Consider the following 15,999-nt stretch of genomic DNA (forward strand, 5'->3'; position numbering starts at 1 on the left):
TCTTCTGGTTAAAAGGGATAATTCTTCTTCATCGTCAGAGTCTTCCTTCTTAGAGTCGTCATTGTCTTCCTTTTCAGCCTGGAAGGCTTTGTTTCTATCAGACTTGCATATTTCTGATCTGGACATAGTGCTACAGACTTGATCTTCTTCTGAGGCTCATCTTCCTCCAGTTCTATCTCGTGACTTCTGAGTGAACTGACAAGTTCTTCAAGGCTGATGTTGTTCAGATCCTTTGATAGTTTTAAGGCTGTGACCATGGGTCTCCATTTCTTTGGCAAGCTTCTGATGATCTTTTTGACATGGTCCGCAGTTGTATATCCTTTATCTAGCACTTTGAGTCCTACAAATAAAGTTTGGAATCTAGAAAACATTACCTCTACAGCTTCATCGTCCTCCATTTTGAAGAGATCAGCGTCGTAGCCTAGAAAGAAACTTTCAATTTTGTCTTTCCAATAATCAAATTTCTCTCCATCAAAGACCGAAGGTTTAGTGTTGTAACTATCTCATTCATTTGTGTTGGCCATAGTTTTTCTCACTATGGATCTCTCTACACTGTTAAGTGTTTGATTAGAAAATCAATAGCAGAGCCGAAGCTCTGATACCAACTGAAGGTGAGAAAAACAAGAAAGGGGGGTTTGAATTGTTTTGGAAATAATAAATTTTTCAAAGAATAAGAACACACAGAATTTTATACTGGTTCGCTTAGAAAACAAAGCTACTCCAGTGCACCCGGCCAAGGTGATTTCGCCTTCAAAAAGGACTTAATCCACTACTCTTGAAAGATTACACAACGAATCGTCTAAGAGAATAATCTCTTAACCCTCTCAAGTATACAAACTGCGCAGAGTCACTTGAGGAACAAAAATAATTTTAGAAAAATAGAGTTGTAATGTAAAGCGCTTCTAAGAGTAAGCAAGTATTACATAAAAGTATTAGAACAATAGTTTTTCACGTAAGAGCAGCAGCTCGTGAAAAATGAGAGAATATGATCGAAGTTTCTGTGCGTCGCAAATGTGTCTCTCTAGTGAGGTAAATTGTCCTTTATATAGTAGTTGAGAAGGACCGTTGGAGTGATGATAGAATCTTGGTCTTTGATGAGTATTCAATGTCATTACTTCTGTGTTTCTTGCTATAACCATTTTGTTTGCCGTTTAAATTCTTTCTAAAAATACGTTCTTTCCATAGTGAGATTTATTTCCGTTACACTTTCTGGACTTGTGAATCTTCATTAGAGTCTTGATGTACCAGAGTTATTCTTCAAAGGATGATCACGTCTGACTTCGTCAGAGCTTCTCAGAGTACTAGTCTTCTTAAGTAATAGAGTCTAAGAGCAATCATTTGTTGGAGCTTCTACTTCTTTTTGTTGTCTTTCTTTGATCAGAATCAGAACTTCTTGGACGTACTCCTTCCTTAGTGGTGTCTGATCCTCTAGCACTTTGTATCTGACAAATGTTTGTATCTGATAAATGATCAGAATCCTTCGTAACTGTTCAGAGTCCTGCATACTTAGAAAAAATCTCGTTAGAGTGCCATTTTTGGTTTCGTCCTTTGTTATCATCAAAATCTTAGAAATCTATTGTAGAACCAATTTTGTTCTTACAAACGCCTCTACTCAGTCCTCACGAACGGATTTCTTCAGTCTCAGTGCTAGCTACTATGAATGAAGGCTTTGAGTGTGTGTGTGTGTGTGTGTGTGTGGGCGTGTGTGTGTGTGTGTGAGAGAGAGAGAGAGAGAGAAAGAGAGAAAGAGAGAAACAAAATTCCATCAAGTAAAATCCTTCTGCACAAGGGTTCTATTTATAGACCCACTTGTGTGGGCTGAAAGCTAAAAATCCCACTTGAGTGTATATGACCCATATCTTATGGTATACAGAAAATCACTTAAGCGTGTGGTACCTTACCACATTTCGTATTCTACTTAAGTGCACCGTACCTTACAATGTTCTACAATTCACTTAAGTGAATTGTACCTTACGGTGTTCCTTATTTACTCTGTCTCTCATCCATATGTCCTTTTGTGTGTGACCCTGTAGGTTTTCGCGATATTTGAAATTATATTAAATCACGTATTTAACATAATAAATAGTTAGCGGTATCTAGCAACACATCACTGCTACCCAAGACACGAAAATATCATGTGATATGACAAATCATTTTTTGTGCTAATACTTGTGTGTACAATTACCCTTTTTCCCTTATGTTTATATTGAGCACAAGTCATAAACCGTGTCATCCTTGTCCAGTTCAATATTGGTCCCCTAGACATTTTTCCTGTTATGCAGGATGGGCAAATTTCATCTAGGTCACTCATGTCCCTTAGCTTGGTTCGTGGAGTACCCATTAACTGTATTTATGGTCATCCAATTCTGGATAATGTTTGATCAACAATAAAGCACTCGACTCTACATCTAGGGGTCCATAGTGGTTTCAGGTCGAAGGGTGGTATACACCACTATCACCGTGAGAATAACTTATGACACTTTGCATAATATTTTATGTAGTATTCTCATAGTGGGTCAATCCACTATAAATATTACTCCTAATATTCATACATATGTTTAAGACTTGATAACTCCTTATCTATGATCCATGAGATGTGATCATCAGTCTATATACATAATAGTCTTAATACTTTAATGTTATCCCACTTCAAAACAAAGCTCGACTACATATACTTTAAGAATAATGTCCTTATGTTTAATGGGATCTCATGATTAAGTCACAGTTGATACATTAAATGGACTATCTATTCTAGGGAATTTATTAAACAAACATAATAAAGAAAAAGCTTTTTATTATTAATAAATAATTCAATACAAGTACCAAAAGTATTGGCCTCTAGGGCTTACACCAACAGTAGGGTATACTCTTTGTATTTTTCAGGGGGAGTTTAACTAGTCCAATTTATTACACTTGTTTTCTTTGTTTGTCTGCCTACCTAAGAGGTGCATTGTCATTATCGAGAACATGGAGAATGTGGATATATGTACTTCCAGGTATTGCATCTATGATGTATTTATCCTTTGAGTGATCATAATGGTTTTGATGATGACTCGTTTGTTAGGTGGAATTATGGTGGTTGATTTGTTGTTTGATCATGTTGATCCTAGATAATATCCATCCTTCATGTGCTTGTAGTCACTTGTTGAACCCTTTAGAATCCTTTTGACCACACTACAATGAGTGTCAGGTGGATTGGCGATAAACTGAAAGACTTTGTTGAGACAATAGGCAATATTAGGTAGGGTTATTGTGACATATTGTAGGGCCCCAACTGTTGACTTGTACAATAAAGGAATAATCACGTTATCAGTTCCATGCTTGCTCAATTTGTAATGACTATATATATGAGTGTTAACAACGTTGGCATTGACCATGTTGACTTTTGATATAATATCTTTGATATACTTAGCTTGTGTCACGTTCATAAAACCATTTGACTGATAATACACCTCAATACTAAGAATGTAGTTTGGTGTTTCCATCTTTTCCAAATAAAACTTTTCATGGAGCTTAGTGATCAGATTATGAATAATCTTGGAAGATGTGCCAATTAGTAGGATATCATCAACATAAACTAGTGCATATATTGAAATATCTTGATGATTTTAGACAGAGAGTGAATTATCACACTTTTAGATGAAGCCAAATTGAAGTAGACCTTGTCCAAACCGCATAAGTATGCTTGCACAAGAGACCACAAGGAATAATAACTTCAGAGATTGTAGATAGAAGTCAAGTGAACAAAGCTTGGTCTTGAACTCTTAAAGTTTCATAATTTTCGAAAACAATAATAACAACTTTATCATTATTAGTATTAAACATTAGAGGAGTGTGAGAATTAACTATCATTTTGTGTAGTTTATGAGTTAGGATAACACTTTTAACTTGTTGATTCCAAAGTAGGAAGTTGTATTTTGAAGCTTAATCGACAATTATGACTCAAATGTATTCGATAAGGTTGAAATCGTGAATTGTGATGATGCAGGTTAAAAAGACCGAATCACATTTTCTGAATCTCTATAGAAACTTTTAAGATCCGCTATTGAAGCCTTAATGAAGCTTTGAACTACAATTGAATTTCATTGAGAAATGAAATGAGATGGAGCGAAGAACCAAAATTTCTATGAAGCTATAATCTTCAACAGAAAAGAATGAAGATGGAGATGAAGTGGAAGAGACCCTTTTAACTTGTTGATTCCATACTAGAAAATTGTTTTTTGAAGCTTAATCGACAACTATGGCTCAAATGTACTCAATAAGGTTGAAATCGTGAATTGTGATGATGTAGGTTAAAAAGACCGAATCACATTTTGTAAATCTCTATAAAAACTTTTAAGAAAATGGAGCGCAGAATTTCTATGAAGCTATAATCTTCTAGACAGGATCTTCTTATATTATTGCAATGTATTATCGTATTGAGTTGGTTGCTTTACAAAATAATGATAAGTGGCTATATGTTCAAACTATAGAGTTAGTTACACTCTAACTAACCAACCTAACTTATACTAACAAACAAAATACAATTACACTTTTTTTTTAATTACCTCTAATACTCGTCCCTAAGTTAACCTACCAACTACAATTCATTACGAATATTTTTAATAAATAAAATCTAATGTATCATATAATCAATATAACTAATCGCTATTGTAAATTATGTATAAACTTTAAAAGGAGTACTTAACATGAGACTGGAGAAATATTATAAAAACCGTTGTACCAAATAATTGTCACTTTTAGTTTTTAAGATTATTTTAATTATTTGTTTTTAACTATATTCTTAATTATGTTATATGTATTAGTTTTCAGTTTTAAAGATTATTTTAACTATTTATTTTTAACTATATTCTTAATAATGTTATATGTATTACTTTCAAGTAATTACTCGCCACTTTATATTTATGATGATTAAAAAATCAATAGTTAGTATAAATATTTAAATAAAATTATTATTATTTATGTAAAATAATAAAATGCGACAATTATTGGTTTGATTTAAACAAGTATTATTACTGTATAAAATTATCAGTTATTGCATTTAAATTTGATATCATAAAAAATTGTCAACTCGGTGAACGATTAATTGAGTTATGAAGAAGTTGTTGTTGCTTGATGTGTGCAATAAATGTAAATAAGAGTGGAAAATTCAAACTTTGGTTCTGACACAATGTGAAAGTAAAAAACGACACCGATTAGTTCATTTTTGAACTTTGAATATGCTTTTGGACGGCGAAATATGTTTGGTGAAACCTATTAATTAATAGGTACATTTATTTTATTCCATAGTTAATTTACTCTCCTAGCTTCTGGTAAAACTCTATGGACACATAATAATAATAATAATAATAATAATAATAATAATAATAATAATAATAATAACAATAATAATAATAATAATAATAAAAATGATAATAATAATAATAGTAATAATAATAATAATAATAATAATAATAATAGTAATAATAATAATAATAGAGTTTAATTGAAATACACTGACAGTGTAAAAGGATTTTACACCGTCAGTTAATCATATACGTCGGATATTAAAAGAAGTTTGACCTTTATTTTAAAAATCTATATAGTAATTAATCTCATAATAATAATAATAATGATAATAATAATAATAATAATAATAATGATAATAATAATAATAACAATAATAATAATAATAACAATAATAATAATAATAATGATAATAATAATAATAATAACAATAAAAATAATAATAATAACAACAATAATAATAATAATAATAATTATTATTATTATTATAATAATAATAATAATAATAATAATAATAATAATAATAATAATAATAATAATAATAATAATAATATATAAAGCTTTTATATAATTTCTACATCCCTAAGTACAAACTTATATTCAGAAAAATGAAAATAAAATTTGTTTTCAAAATTATCATAATCATATTTATTATTATTTTCAAATATAGAATGTTAATATTATTAATCTTATTTAGACGATGAAAATTTATGATTGAGTATATATACCCACACAAAAGTTTAGTATTTTAGTTATACCCAACATACAACTTAATAAAAAAATCCAAGGATCAAAGAGGAGAACAAGGTTGATTAGAAATTTGAATTTGATTATAGAAAAGTTAAAAAACATATTTGACCCGTTTCTTTGTTATGCTTAATACTATCGATTATTTATATTGTTTTAATGTGAGCTTTTAATACAAAACCTTAAGGCATAAGAAGTGCCCATAATACAAAACATAAAAGTCGAAAAAGGAGAGAGAACCTCTTAAAAAGAAACCACAACACCCCATGATCCAACCCAATCAGAAAGTCAAAACAAAATCCCCAAGCATTAAAGAACTCTCAGGAGAAGCGCCGAACTAGATTTCAGACCACCATGCCTACCATCAACAGAAATAGAGCACCACTCGAACCACCAATACCACCACCAAGAAAAAGAGCAAGTCAGACCGCTTGAACTGCTATTGACTCAGACAATGGATTGAATTCGAAATTCAATACGAGAAGAAGTGAGAGTTCAACCTTTACCTATTAAGAAACAAATTCCAAACCAAATAAATACTCTTATTCTCCACCTCTTTCACATTTGAAGACAAACAATAAAATATCTTATCATTCCTCACTAGCCAAATGGACCAAACCATAACATACCAAGTCATAATAACACCACCCCTAATCTTAAAAATCCCTCCTAAATAATAAACAAACTCGAAAAGGCTACCTAACTCCCTAGGGAGAACCACCTCAAAACCTAACCACCTAAACACCCCATACCAAACACTGGACGATAACTTACAGGAAACAAATAAATGGGAAGCAAATTCCAACCAATGCTCACAAAAACTACACGAGACATCCCCTATATCCAAAATAACATTCCGCTTGAAGAGATTTTCCTTAGACTAAAACATATCTTACAGAATTTGCCAAAAGAAAACCAAGGTCTTAGAAGGAGCCCAACATTCCCAAATAGGATGGAGATTGGGGTTCTTAGAAAATAAGGGGGCTCCAAAGGAACATTGGACTCCAAAGGAACACTGGACTCCACCTGGATCTGATTGGCAGAAGAAACCGAGAAAACCCCATTTCTAGAATGCTTCCAAACTAACTATCCCTTTCCTCCAAAAATTAAAAGACTTTGAGGACCTGAAAAAACTCATAAACCATAACTTCTTTATATATGAAAAAATATCGCCTCCAACCAAGATCCCAAACCACCTTACCCCTTTCACACCTACGCAAATCACTCACCTTACCATCTTTCCTTTGGGATATAGTGAATAACCGATGAAACGTAGAACTCATGGGAGCATTCCCTACCCAAAGATCATGCCAGAAAGAGGTAGAAAGACCAGACTCCACCTTCCTCCCTAAACCTTTTTCAAACAAACTAGGGGGAATTCTTTCTTAGACCAAATGAGGGAAACACTTTTCCACTAAGTATAAACTGAAATGTGTCGTAGGAGGTGGCCCCCATTCAGGGAAGTGACTTTGGAAAGGCCATACCTAGAAGCCAAAATGTCGACCCATAAAACAGAGACCATGGACAAAAGGCGACATCTCCATTTAACTAGTAGAGCTAAATCAGTCAACCAAAGATCTCTAACGCTAAGACCTCTAGTCTTCTTAGGCTTACATACATCATACGACCTGACCCAGGAGATTTTAGACTCCTCTTTCACCCATCCCCATAAAATTCTCCTTTGAATCCTAACAAGATTTTTCCAAACTTTGATAGACAACTTAAGGAAGGAAAGAAAGAACACATGGATAACATTAAGAACCTAATTAAGGAGAGTGACTCTAAACCCAAGGTTGAAATACATATGATTCCAGGAGTGAATCCTTTTCTCCATTAAGTTAACTAGGGGTTCCCAAGTAGACGTTGAAGGTGAGAAAAATACACAAGAATGAGGGGGAGGGGGGGTTGAATGCCTAAAAATATCGTTTCACTTCTGATTCTGGAACATCATATTTTGACCCAAGTTCAGAGTCAGATATCCAACTGAGTATCAGTAGTGAGAAGTTTACTTCCTTTCTTTAACTCTGTTTCAGAACCTAAGGTGTCAAGCTCAGATCTTGATATAAGTAAGAGGTTGAATCAGACCAGAGTTTGACTTTAAAGTTTGTTTGCACAATGGAATATAAATGAAGAAGTAAATAAATAAACATACATTATATCATGGTTCCTGTCAAACCGAGAGTAGTCCAGTCCCCTTGTAGCACAAGAGCTTTTAACTATGATCATACTGATTACAATTGCTTAAGCCAACAGCTCAAGACTTCCTCCTCAATCACACCTGATCGAGACTTCCTTGCTCTGCCCTCAAGCATGCGACTTCAGTTGCTCAATCACCCAGATCGAGACTTCCTGCTCTTCCCGCAAGCATGAGACTTAAATGCTTAATCATATTGATGGAGACTTCCTTCTCTGACCGCAAACATGAGACTTTAATGCCTGAACAACCCGTTCAGGACTTCCTGCTATGCCCGCAAGCACGAGATTTCAATTGCTCAAACACCCAACAAGAGACTTGCTTTCTCAATCTAATCAGAAAAAGACTTACTTTAAGCATAGTGGCAAGAGTATTTAGATTCTCTTAACAATAGAGTCTAGCATTAACCTTGTGTTTATGTGAATGCTTCTTGGATAAACAGATACACAAAGGTTTACACTCATAAGCGGAATATGAGTTATTTGCTCCTGAGTATGGAACAATGAAGTGTTCATTCTTCTTCTCTCCTTGCACATATTTTCTTCTTATTGTGCCTTTCTGTTATGATGATCCTCCTTGATCATTTTCACTATTCTCTCACACACTTAACTTTTGTGGTTATATTTTCTATTTAGTGCGTGTTTCTTAGATATGTGTTTTCTGAATAAACACAGTCTCTCTCTCTCAAACAATATGTGAACTGGTATCACATCTTTGTGAACACGATCACATATTCTTCAACTCACATTCATCTTGGTCAAAGCAGAGAGTTTGAATGTTTTCACTCTTCATCTTAAATAGATGCTAAGAATAGATCCGTTGAAGATTGAGACTACCAAAGGTACAACTAGCCATTGTACAACAGAGTGAGCCAACACTTAGATATCATAAATACGTCGGGAGATGCAGAGTAAAGTTTAGAGAAGTTGCAGAGATAAGATCCTGACAACATAACTTTATGCTGATTAAATATAAAGTAGTGTATTGTTGTCACGTGATCTTCTTTGGATAACTTCATACTTGAAATCTTCTTGTAGACGTTTGTTGAAGCTTGTTCAGAGTCGTTATTATCCTTATACTTAACTTCTTGATTCAGAGGCTTTTTATAGAATTAGTTAAGGCTTGACCAAAAGCTGAAGTATGCCTTATGAACCTGGTTGGAGTGAGGCTTCAGAGTCTAGAGTTCACAGGTTCTGATCTTGTCTTCATCAGAGTCTTGATCAAAACTAGTCTGGATAAACATTTGTAGAGTTGATGACTTGATGTAGACAAATAATCCTTTGAATAAAAATCTTAAGAACTGCTGATGACTGTAAGACCCCAATGTTGACCCTAAGATCCCTCATGTTATTCTCATCATATGCATTAGCATTGGGATCACACCTTGGCATCCTCCTTACCCCTCATTCATTGGGTTTGTATTGAGAGATATCACCAAGCACTTTTTATTGTATCATACTTCATTTTTCTTTATTTTTACTAACCAAAATACCAAAAATATGTCAATGTATAGTTTGTTGCTTTTGTAGGTGGTGTACATCCTCACATATGCTCTATCAAGCTCATATCTAGGGTTTGAGACCCTGAATGCAAGAAGCTCAATCAATAATTGGTTTACATTGTCTCTAAGTGTCATATATGGAACCCCATGATCTTCACATGTCATTTTGATCAAGAAATCATCAAGAGTTTGGAGTTGGTTTGCCTTGGAAATCATCAAGAGTTTGGAGTTGGTTTGCCTTGGAAACCCTAATTCATCTAGGTATCTTATGTGACTTCTTCAACAAGTTCCTTCATCAATTGATCAAAATTTTCAAGGCATACTTCACATTACATCATATTATGCATATATGATCCTCCATGAGTCCCAAAAGTCAAGAGAATGTCAAGTTAGCAAGTTGGTTCATGGTGGTTGACCAGAGGAAGTCAACTAGTCAAAACTGGGGATCCCAAGACCCTATCTCCTACTTTTGTCATATGAAAATGATTCCAAGATAAAATTTACTCTAAATGACATTACAAACAACTTTCATGTTGAGGTCAAGATCTAAATTTTCTTGGAAAATCCTTTTTTATGGTGAAGTATTATAGGTCATTTTGTCTAAACCCTAGTTTGGAGGTCAATTTCCCAAGACCATAACATGTTCAATTTTTATGATATGTAATCTATTCAAATTGAATGATCAAATTCAAGATGTCTAATTCAACCTTTATGTTTGAAGGAAGTGTAATTTCAACTTGCAAATGCATGTGCCAAGAGGAAGTATTATAGGTCATTTTGGACCATTACCGTTGAACAAGTGATTTCCCTCAACTTCTAAAATGCATAACTCCTTCATGCCAAATCCAAATGAGGTCAAATTTGTGACCAATTTTAATATGTTTGAAAGAGATACAACTTTTTTTAAGGAACTTTTCTCATTTGAAGTCCATATAAAAAGTTATTCAAGGTGGAAGAAGTGAACATTTGACTTGGGACTTAGAAAATTTTCAAATATGTTTGATTTCCCAAACTTCCACCTAAAAATTCATCATGATCCAAACTTCAAATGAAAACGTGTTCAACATTAAAGTTGTTCCCCTTGATCTCGGCTTTCCATTTGCATGCTTGCACACAATGATTTCTGCAGACCTTGTACACGATTTGGAAGTGTATTGCATCACTCTTGAGGCCCAAATGATTACCCATGCACCCATGCAAGTGAATTACAATTTTTGTGCAATTTTCAAATGGAGGAAATATCAAACACATTGCCTATTTAAACAAGCTTAAGGCTTCAGATTCATCATCAACACCTTGCCCAAGCTTTGCTAGACCTCTGCAAACCCTCACTGCCATAGAATTTTCTAAGATTTCTTTTGAAATCGAGCTTGAACTTCGCCATCTATTTGGAAGTTCAAACTCCATAAATTCACTTCCAGTTTCATTCCAATTGGTTTCTGCAAGCAAGAGGAGGAGAAAGCAATCAAGTCCAGATCAAGATCAATTGAAATTGGATCAACTTGAAGGTGAATTTTTAGAAACTTCTCCTCTTCGATTCTCTCTTATTTCTCCACTATTCTTGTTGATTTTTGGTTGTCTGAAGTCCTACCAATGTGGGCAAGAAGATTGAGTTGCTTTGAGGTCAAATCGAAGCAACTCAATTCATGATCCTCAAAATTCAACTCCCTGTATCTTCTTATATACTTGGAGTTAGACAAAATTGAGTCCGGATTCGAGCTCTTGAGCATTTTTTCTTTAAATCTATGTCTTTCTTTTTCATTTTGGTGATGGTTGAAGGTGGACCAGTCCGGTGAGGTCCACCGGAGAAGAAGACCGGAACTCTGGCTCCGGCGATGTGTTGGAAGCATCTCAACCATATGATTCGTTTAAATTTGTTTTAATCTTGAGCGTTGTTTCTAATTACCACGCGTGCATCACATTTGACTCAGGACCATGTAGAACGCGCACTTTGGACCATCTAATATGCCACCTCAATTAATGAGGAAGATCAGATGGTTCACGCATTTTTGAATTTCTGAATATTCATTTTAATTGCTTTATTTTCATTAATTCATATCACTTTCATTATTGATCCAAAAAATATGAGACTTTCACCAAAAAAATTCAAATATTTTCCTCTTTCATTTTCTGAATTAAATTATATTTTGGATCAATATTGATATTTTTCATGATTTAATTGTTTTTGTGCATATTTTTAATTGTTTAAAAATACTTCTGACTTTTCAAAAATAGTGAAATTTTTCTCCAAGGTCCTTTGACCTTGTTTTACCTATGATAAATCTCTTGGCTATTTATTTGGTGTTTTGAAGAGGTTTTAGGTTTTTGATCAAACATAATTTAATTTAATGCATTTTTAATTGATTTTTAATTTGTTTAAATTGAAAATAAATTATGTTGAGTCATTTTTATTGACTTGTGAAGTTTGACTATGTGTTTGGGCATTGGTCAAGGTTGATTTGACTTTTGTTGGATTAAAATCATTGGATTTAGGGGATTGATGAAATGTACATTTCATCTCCCAAAATGAATGAATGATTTTAATTTGATAAAACTCCTCCCATGACCAATTTGTGTTTGTCTCATTTCCCCTCCCTCTTCATCTTCAATCCCTTTCTATCCCATTCCTCTTATTGGCCAATGACATCTCAATATCCTAAGGCTAATTCGTTCATGAACCAATACAAGTATGGATGAGATTAGGTCCACCCTTTTTTCATCTTCTTTTTGTGTGTGGTATGTTTTAGGAGTATGGTTCATTATACCATATCTCTAACATGCATTAACACCAAAATTTTATTGCCCGACCTCAGATAGTTGTGACTTCTACATAAGTCCAATTACGATTGCTTAACATAGCGCTAAATTTTGACACAAAAGGCATAACATTCTAGTAAGTGAGATTGTAAGTCTCATTCATTTCATGGTATTATGTGGAAACTTGGCATTTTTTCCTTCCTTTGGGAGATGTATTGGTTCAAGGATTCATGCTTGTGAATAGAGGGTTGAGTGTTATCCAAAGAATGACTTAAATAATTGAAAAGAAAAACTCCACTAACTTCTAATCAACTAACATTTGACAATTTTTTTTTAATTTCAAGTCATTTACTTTATGCACTTTAAATCCAATCCATTTATCATTTGTCATTATACATATCATTTAAATTGTTTATGTTTATGTCATTTTCACTTTGCTCATTTGAGCCTTGTTTTGTGATTGTATATACTTGTTTGTGAATCTTGTTTGTGTTTATGGTCTCAGGACCTTAAAATACCTAATAAACAACAAAAAAACCTAAAAAATGTTTGTGTGGACTGTTGGATTCAATCTGATTAGACTTAGAATTAGGCAACATTCCCCATGCAAAAGGACTTGGCCAATGCCAATATTTCTGAAACCAAGTCATTGTGAAGTGAACTTTCATATGATGCAAGTGGTGAATATCCATTTGAGTCCATCTGCCACATGATCTTGATGTAAATGTTACTTTGAACCTGTGCCTAATGCCTTATTCTGAGCCATTCAAGGAGTATGCCATTTGATACATGGGGAAGATTATGAAGAAGACTATGAAGTTGCTAGCTTGAATGTGGATATCTTTATTTGATGTCTTGCTCTTCATCTTGCTTGCTTATTGATATTGCTTGATTTTAAAGTCCAAAGGAAAAATGAGTTTCTACATGACATTCTTGTCTATTGGATTGCATCTCATTGGTTAGATCTTTTCAACTCTTAACTTTTAAATGTTTGCTTAGGATATGTCTCTTCATATCCTCCCACTTCTTAAATTTAAAATCTCTCCCCCTTTTCAAAACCTTCTTTGCTTGTGATTTCAAACTTAGACCTTATTGCAAATTAGAAACTTTGGCCTTACGCCATTGCATTTTTCAAACTCTTTTTCTTAATCAAACTTGTAAATGAATCTAACCATATTAGACTTAAAATTTCAAAAGACAAAAATAACTAACACTTATTCAAACTCTTTTAGGCCCTTTGTGCCTCTTTTAAATTTAAATTTTTGTTAAAAGAAATCCACTCATTTTGAAATTGTTACCATGAACTACGAGGTTTTGATCCCTCATTTTTATGTTGGTACGTAGGCACAAGTCTGGATGTCTTGTAAAACACAAAAAGTAGAATTAATGAATTATTTTCTCATCCCCTCACTCTATTTATTGCAAACATCATTTTATACTAAAACACATGCACACATAAAAAGGGCTCCCTAGGAGTACCTAGGACACTTTAGATGCTAACACCTTCCCTTTGTGTAACCAACCCCCTTACCTGTAATCTTTGGCATTTTATTAGTTTTGATTTGAAAACTTATTATCTTTGGGTTTTGTTAGTACTTTTCCCTTTTCCTTTGGAAACAAAAAAAGCGCGGTGGCGACTCTGGTTTTATTGACGTTAAGTTTATCCATAGCTTAATGGTCATGAATTTACCGCTACAGAAATTAAGTGGCGACTATGCTGGGGAGTAGTCCTTAGTGGGTTTAGCCTACTTTTTATGTGTATATAATTGTATATTTGATGTTTGTATATTTGTATTTGTGATATAATCTGCTTGTTGTGCTTGGTGATGTCTGAGTGGTGAGATAAGTTCTTACCCGAACTTGAGTGAAATTAAGATAGGAGGATGGTATAGTCATGTTCGAATTGTGTGGAGTAGTCCTTAACAAGTTGGCTTGAAACCCATCTACTTAGTGGAGACCCTTTTGGAGCTATTAATGTCACACAAGTTATTTGTGGTTAGGCATTAGTTTCTCTAATTTGGGGTCCGAGAAGCTGAGAACCGTAGAACATTTAACCCAACTTGGCCCATTTAGGACGTAGTGCGGAGATTGTTCAGGTGTAGACTTGATAACAGTTGTTACGCGATACTACACTCAGACGAGTTTCTCTTGAGAATATTATGGGTTGATGAGTCAGTCATCCTAACCTGTAATATCCGATAGATGGAATTAAGACTCATGGAACTTTTTAGAACATGATCTACAGGTTTTTATCCTCAGTAAACTCCTTTGGGATGGTTCTTAACCCGACTCCATGCTCGTGACTCACAATAAACCCTTGATTCTTGGTTGATCCAATCAAGTCTTGTCAATATCAATGGAACTTAGGTGTTGATAAGGTGAAAACCATAATCCACCAAAATGGATGATTGATCTTGACAATGACTTGATTCATCCCTTGACCTTTGTTTGTTTGCCTTGTGTGTGATCCCTTATTTGTGATTGTTGCATTCATGCATTCATGCACATCATAACATTCATCACACGAAAAATAACTTCAAGGAACTGAGGTTTTATTTGCAAATATTTTCAGACCATGGATTATGGAAGAAGGACCACTAAGAGGTAGAGTTTCAAATGTCCTGATTTGAAAGAGTTAAGGAAGTTATCATCTTTTGTATTAGATCCCTTGGACTTCAAGAAACATCATCGGAAGCTTCTATCTGTGTTATCTGCTGATGTGGTTGAAGGACTCTTGAGTGTGTCGGTTCAGTTTTATGATCCTCTCTATCGTTGCTTCACTTTTCTTGATTATCAGTTTTTGCCTACGTTAGAGGAGTATGCCCATCTCTTAGGAATACCTATTTCTAGCAAGGTGTCTTTTAATGGATTGGAGGAGATTCCCGGATCTCATATTATAGCTGAAGCTCTTCATTTGAAGAAGTCTAAGATTGAGGCTCATTGGGTGAAGAAAGGAGGAATGTTTGGGTTGACTTCTGAATTTCTCATTGGGAAAGCTATTGCCTTTGCTCAAGCCGATAGTGTGGATGCTTTCGAAGCTATCTTTGTGTTGCTTATCTATGATTTGGCTTTGTTCCCTAACATTGATGGTTTTGTTGATGTTAATGCCATTAGAATATTCTTGATTGGAAATCTTGTGCCTACTTTGTTGGGTGATATGTACTTCTCTTTGCATCTAAGGAATTCCAAAGGTGGTGGGACTATTGTGTGTTGTGTTCCTCTTCTGTATAAGTGGTTCATTTTGCACTTGCCTCAGACACCCGCTTTTGTGGAAAACAAACAATGTCTATGATGGTCTCAGAGACTCATGTCTCTCACTAATGATGATATAGTTTGGTATGATTCTATGACGAGTAGCTTGGATATTATTGATAGTTGTGGTGAATTCTCTAATGTTCCTCTCATTGGTACACAAGGAGGAATCAACTACAACCCTTCTTTGGCTCGTCGTCAATTTGGGTTCCCCTTGAGAGACAAACCTAATAACACTCAGTTAGAGGGTCTTTTCTATCAA

The sequence above is a fragment of the Lathyrus oleraceus genome, chromosome 5 (genome assembly GCF_024323335.1).
Source record: "Lathyrus oleraceus cultivar Zhongwan6 chromosome 5, CAAS_Psat_ZW6_1.0, whole genome shotgun sequence".
Taxonomy (NCBI): Eukaryota; Viridiplantae; Streptophyta; class Magnoliopsida; order Fabales; family Fabaceae; genus Lathyrus; species Lathyrus oleraceus.